At 46.0% G+C, this 6,757-nt stretch overlaps 1 long non-coding RNA gene across 1 annotated transcript in view; it reads left to right on the top strand.

Annotated features, from left to right (window-relative positions):
• Nucleotides 1–5,804, top strand: part of LOC105535994 — a 13,176-nt gene extending 7,372 nt beyond the window's left edge. The window contains exon 2 of the long non-coding RNA XR_001005530.1: nucleotides 3,998–5,804. This is a non-coding gene — a long non-coding RNA (uncharacterized LOC105535994). The remainder of the gene's footprint in view (nucleotides 1–3,997) is intronic.
• The last annotated feature ends 953 nt before the right edge of the window (nucleotides 5,805–6,757 follow it).

The following is a 6,757-nucleotide window of genomic DNA, read 5'->3' as shown; positions in this document are numbered from 1 at the left end:
GGGACTCACCCTGGTCCCTAGGAGTACAAGGAGGTCCTCCTCCCCACCACTCCATCAAATGGGTTCTAACATCTTCGCAACAAAGCCAGAGGCTCTGTTACGGCACTTGGAGCCCAGTGAGATACAACAAAGAACTTGGGCCTTCCCTGGAGCCCAAGGACAGGAACCCACCCACCTTCTCTCCTTCCGGCCTGGTCAGTGTCCATGAGACACCCAGGACTGGGGAGGCCCCCCTCTGCTCTGGCCAGTGGCTGGGCAAGGCTGAAAGCTCCCCATGTCAGATGCGTAGCCAGCAAAGAGCTCCCCACCCCAGGGGCCAGTGGTCAGAGCCATACTGTTTGTGTGCAGCTGGACACTGTGAGTGGCCTTGGTGGGGGCAAGTGGGAGGGAAGAGCTGAAGAAGAGTGTGGGGACTTGCAGCCGGTTAGTCCACTTGCTTTGAGGGTGGTGAGTGTTGGGATTTTAGGAGCTTTAAAAAAAGGAAGGTCGAATTTGCATACTGTAAAATGTATAAATTTTGAGTGTAAAAGGTGAAAAAGGTATTTGTGTGTGTGTGCACCCATGTGACCGCTACCTGAATTCAAAGATAGAAGCTTCCATCCCCGACAAAGTTCTTTCCAGTTAACAGCCCCTCCCACTCCCAAGAGAATCACCTTTCCATCCTCTGTGGTTGTAGGCTGGTTTTTGTCTCTTCTCCAACTTCGTGTGAATGGGATCATGCAGTGTGTGCTTTTTCGTATCTGGCTTCCCTGTGAGATATATTCATGTTGTTCTGTTTCAATAATTCATTCATTTTGATTGCTAAGTAGTATTCCATTGTGTGAATATACCTCACTATTATTATTCACTCACCTGTTGATGGGAATTTCCATTCTTTTTTTTTTTGATACGGAGTCTTGCTGTGTCTCCCAGGCTAGAGTGCAGTGGTGTAATCTCAGCTCACTGCAACCTCCACCTACTGGGTTCAAGAGATTCTCCTGTCTCAGCCTCCCAAGTAGCTGGGACTACAGGTACGCGCCACCATGTCCAGCTAATTTTTGTATTTTTAGTAGAAACGGAGTTCTGCCATGTTGGTCAGGCTGGTCTTGAACTCCTGACCTCAGGTGATCCACCCATCTCAGCCTCTCAAAGTGCTGGGATTACAGGCATGAGCCCACTGTGCCCGGCTGGGAATTTGCATTTTTTTTTCCAGGACGGGGCTTTTATGAAGAAAGCTGCTATGAACATTTGGATACAAGTCTTTGTGTAGACATATGTTTTGATTTCTCCTAGGTATATAGCTAGGAGTGGGATTGCTGGCCCATATGTTTAACTATTAGAAACTGCCAAATGGTTTTTCAAAGCCATTGTACCATTTTGCACTCCCACCAGCAGTGAGGAGAACTGGGAATGGGTTTTTAACATGCCTCATTCTCACTTAATCTTCAGGTCTCAACCCAAACATCATTTCCACAGGAAGGTCTTCCCTTGCCCTCCAGACTAGGAGAAAACCCCATATTTTATATCCAGATCCCCTTGTTAATGGCCCTAATCACAGATGAACTAATTAAAGACCTGCATGCATTGTTCAAGTCTGCTCAGCTGCTGGCCTGTTCGAGGCTCCTTGACAGTGGCCTCCAACCCTGCATCCCCAGGCCTGGCCGCCAAGCCCAGCACAGAGACAGGCTCAGCCAATGTTTGTTCCCAACAGGCTGGCCAGTTGGGTAGAGCCCAGCATCCTGCAACTTAGCTGCCCTCGTTTTGGTCCTGCACGTAGGGTTCGCTGTGTTCTGTTCTCTGGTGATTGCCCTGTTTCATTTCTCACTACTCCCCTGCTCACAGTCTATGCTAGAGCTGTGTAACTCTTTTCAAAGGACCTCTTGTGGGATCTCAGACAACACAATTCTGAGCTTAGTGAACTCTCATAGAAAATACAAATATTGTTCTGGCATGGGGGCTCAGGCCTGTGTAATCCCAGCACTTTAGGAGGCTGAGGCAGGTGGATTACTTGAGGTCAGGCATTCAAGACCAGCCTGGCCAACATGGCGAAACCCCATCTCTACTAAAAATTAAAAAATTTGCCATACATGGTGGTGCGGGCCTGTAATCCCAGCTCCTCCGGAGGCTGAGGCAGGAGAATCGCTTGAACTCAGGAGGCAGAGGTTGCAGTGAACACAGATCATGCCATTGCACTCCAGCCTGGGTGACAAAGCGAGACTCCATCTAAATAATAAAAAAAAAAAAAAAAGAAAAAAGAAAATACAAATATCCAACCCTAAAAGATAAAATCCTAGTTTCTGCCAAAAACCTTGATGATGCTCTGTTTTCTTTCACTGAATTCAACATGTTTTCACATAGAAAACATGTTTTCAAACACACGTTTTGTAGAAGCTCAGAAAAGACAATTTTGGGCCCAGTGGGTACTCATAGAAAGATACAAATATCCAGCCCTAAAACCTAAAAGTAAGGCTTGTGCCAACAAACTTGATAACGTACTGTTTTCTTTCACTGAATTCAACATATTTTCATGCAGAACAGTTTTCAAATAAATGTTTTGTAAATGCTTAACAAAGACTTTTTTGAGCCTTATAGACTCATAAAATGATGCAAATACCAAGCCCTAAAAGCTAATAGAAAGCCTTGGGCTTACAGAGCTAGAAAGAGATGACAAGTTCTGCCCATGCCACACAGTCTGGTACAAGTAGTATATGCAAGTTAGTCAGGTCTGTGTTTTCAGAATTACATTGAACAGAGAGGATATTCATAAAATGGGAATTGAGTTGCACTTTGCAGCAGGGTTTCTTAACCTTGGCACGGTTGACATTTGGGCTGGATATTTCTTAGTTATGGGGTTCCATCCTATGCATTGTAGGATGTTTAGCAGCATCTTCGGTTCTACTCACTGAATGCCATTAGCTCCCCTACCGATGACAACAAAAATTTCATCAGATATTGCCAAATGTTCCCAGGGAGACAAAGTCAGCACTAGTTGGAAACCGCTATTCTGCAAAGTCAAGTCATCTTGTAGGGAAAAAAAATAACAGAGAGAAAGGCTAGTGTTAATGTTAAACAGATTCAGATTATGAAATATGTGTATATCAATATTTAAAATTTAGCCTTGATTAATGCACTTTTAAAAACTTGGTATAGACAGATTTCTCAAATTTTAAATCTTAACACAGCTTTATTATCCTTAAAGGTTATATAATAATGTGTAATGAGAAAAAAAAAGTAAAAATCTGTTTCTCATAAAGCTGAATGTTTCATAGATTCAATAGAATAATTCGAGCCTTCTTAACCCTGAACAGTTAATTTATAATTTCAGGAGAAACTACATAGCAAGTATTTATTTTATTGAAAAGGAAAAACAATAAAAATAACTACATTAAAAAAATAAAGCTACTGAAATAGATCTGCCCCTAAAATAAATGACTTCACCCTGAAACAGGACTGAGTGACATTAAGCATGACTTTGCCCAATTCTGTAAAGCCAAGTGATGCCACGCAAGCTGGCACACAGAGGCCTGAGAAGATGTCCTGGAGTAGGAGGGATCCTGGGGGCTCCAGATCCACCTTGGGAGGAGAAACAGGTGAGACAGGTGGTGAGGACAAGAAGCCTGACACAAAGCAGCATCCAAATGGTGCCTCTCAAGCTCATCAAAGTGCCAGATTTAACTCATTCTTTTTGTTTGAGACAGGGTCTTGCTCTGTTGCCCAGGCTGGAGTGCAACAGCAGGATCATAGCTCACTGCAGCCTTGACCTCCTGGGCTCAAGGAATCCTCCCATTTCAGCTTCCCAAGTAGCTGAGACTACGGGTGCATATCACCATGCCTGCCTGAGTTTTTATTTCTTGTAGAGATGGGGTCTTGCCATGTTGCCCAGGCTGGTCTCAAACTCCTGGGTCAAGCAGTCCTTCTGTCTTAGCCTCCCAAAGTGTTTGGATAAGAGGCATGAGCCACCGCACCTAACCTAGACTTTAACTCTTAACCTTCTTTTTCTCCACCATTGCTCCTGCAGCTGTGGCTGCCTGCAGCCCATCCTGCCCCCAGCAACTAGAGTCATCTTTAGAAATGCAAGCCTGATCGTGGAATCCACCTTCCTAACACCCTTCAGCGCTCTCCTCTTCCTTACACCCTTGCTATGCAAAGGATAGTCCATGGACCAGCAGTGTCAACATAATCAGGGAGCTTGTTAGAAATGTGGAATCTGGTCCACCCCAAACCTGCTGAAGCAGAAGCTGCTTTTTACCAAGATCCCAGGGAATTTGTGTGCCCATTATAGTTTGAGAAGTGCTTCCCAAGAGGACACAGGGCAAGCAGCAGGAGGGATCTTTGCAGATCTTGCTTCTTTCATTCTCCAGCCTCGTCCTGTCACTGTCCTCCATCTGTGTCCACATTCCCATTGTACTGGACCGCTTGCAGCTTCTTGAATGCACCATAGTCTTGTTTTCTTTTTTGCAGTGATTCTGCATCTTTCCCATCTTCTCCACCTGGATGCCCCCATTCCTCCTTTCAGACTTGCCTTCTCTAGCAAATCTTTCTTGCTAATTCCCATGTTTAACACAGCACTTTTCCACAGTGCATGGTCATTATCCCTTCTGCATCAGACTGTGAGTACCTTGAAGGCAGTGGCAGTGACTCATTCATTGTGGCTTCTGTGGATTCCCGTGGACTGCCAGGCATGCAATAGAAAATCAAAAAAGATTTACTGCTAAATAATCCTCAGCTCCAGCGGTAGCTCCATGTACCATTTCTCTTCTGCTCTGGCCTCGCCTCTTCCTGTGTCTACCTGGGGCTGGGCCTTCACCTAGGTGTCTGCATGGAAGGGAGAGGGACCTGGAGGACCATCACCAATCCATCAATAACCTCCCAGTTGAGATGACTTCAGCTCTGACTTTGGAGAGCTATGATATTGTTTGTAGAAGTAAATTAATACGTGTAAAGGCTACAAAGTAAACAGTTAAATTAAATTAATTGTTCCGGAGCAGGTCATACAGGCTCCTGAGAGATGATCATACGCATCTCTATTAACTCCACATTCAGTGACATCATGTGGGTAATTTGAAATTGGCTGGGTCACCATTTACATCATAGAAACTGGCAAATAGTACAAATTATGGCTCCCTCACCCCTACTCTGGCATAGAGCTGATACACTAGCACACCTCTGGTTATATGTGCATGCGTGTGCCACCACAACAAAACACCTAATAGCAGGCACGTTGCCTCTGTTGCCCACCATTATGGCTCCCGCACGGAGCAGACAGACTCATGGGAGGAACTGAATGCGTGTTTGTTGAGTGGAGGCACGAACAAATCCACAAAACACCCAAGATGAGGCAAAGAAGGACATTAGCTCAAATGTTAAACATAAGTTAGGAGCTGAGATAATGCAAAGAGGAAAAATGTTCTGTAATTCTAAGTAAAACCCATCTCTAAGGCAGGATGTTGCCTATGAGGGCTCCACAGACAGATGAGGGAGGCCTGGGTCCTGCCTTTGGAGAGAGTCTGACAGCTCGACTTTTGGAAACAGCCATCTGCACAGGTCAGCATCTTTCTAGCTGGCAGGGAGCAGATTTGCAGATCACATCACATTTGAAATTCCAGAAGAAACTTCTTGGAGTCTGCTCTTGTGCAAATGAGCCTAGAAAGCCCGTTAACTTTGGGTGGAGGCTTCCACCATTTGGCTGTCGTAAGTGGGCCCAAAGCTCAGGAAAACCCACCAGCCCTTTGCTTCCTGCTTCCTCTATTTGTTTTCCCCAGGACATCAGAGGTGATGACATGATTTGGCTTGGGCACCGTCAGGAATAAACGATATTTAAGAGATGCCATAAGTGCCCCCATTTTGTTCTTGATTGCTAAGTAGCCCCGAGCCAAAACAGCCAATTAAAAAAGTTAGAATCTTAGTTACAGATTTAGAAATACCAGCACAACACAATCGATGTGGCTTGCACCTAGCCAGGACCCTGCCTGCACCTTAACCTCTGCTTTGTTCTTGAAAATCCCTCTCCTTGGTGCTGAATGTTATTTTTTGAGCACGGAGCTCCTGGTTGCAAAACACCTTTCCCTGCTGGATGCTGGTGTCACCCCTGATAAGCCTGTGCATGTAATTCTCCCTTGGACACGGGGTGCATGGATGGTCTGCTCCCCCCAGTCAGTACCTCCCCTCTCCCTCCCCACCACCCACCTCTCACCATCCAGGGAGGCCAGCTGTGTGAGTTCCTCTGGCCTTGACCTGCCTGCTTCCAGCTTCCTCTAGTTCCTCTCTGGCCTTCTGCCAATTTCCTTCCACAGATTATGGCCAAACCTGTTGGAGTCAAAACAATTTGCATTGTTTAAGAAAGCAACGCTTTCTTGCAATACTTTCTCACAAAAGGGTTTGCATTAAAATAAGATCTGGGAATCCCCAGGACGAATGGGAGGGTGGGGGGGCGGATGGAGGGATGAAGCTCAGTTCAGAGTTCAGGGCATCTTGGAGGAGGCGGTGACACTTGTTAGAAATGTAGAATCTGGGGCTCAGTGCAGTGGCTCATGCCTGTAATCCCAGGACTTTGGGAGGCCGAGGCAGGCGGCGGAGTTCCAGACCACACTGACCAAAATGGAGAGACCCCATCTCTACTAAAAATACAAAATTAGCCAGGTGTGGTGGCGCATGCCTATAATCCCAGCTACTCGGGAGGGTGAGGCAGGAGAATCGCTTGAACCTGGGAGGCAGAGGTTACAGTGAGCTGAGATCACACCATTGCACTCCAGCCTGGGAAACAAGAGCGAAACTCCGT

The sequence above is a fragment of the Mandrillus leucophaeus genome, unplaced genomic scaffold, assembly GCF_000951045.1.
Source record: "Mandrillus leucophaeus isolate KB7577 unplaced genomic scaffold, Mleu.le_1.0 Scaffold101, whole genome shotgun sequence".
NCBI classification, from domain to species: Eukaryota; Metazoa; Chordata; class Mammalia; order Primates; family Cercopithecidae; genus Mandrillus; species Mandrillus leucophaeus.
Note: the sequence above shows the minus strand (reverse complement) of the source record. Positions and strands in the feature narration are given on the sequence as shown.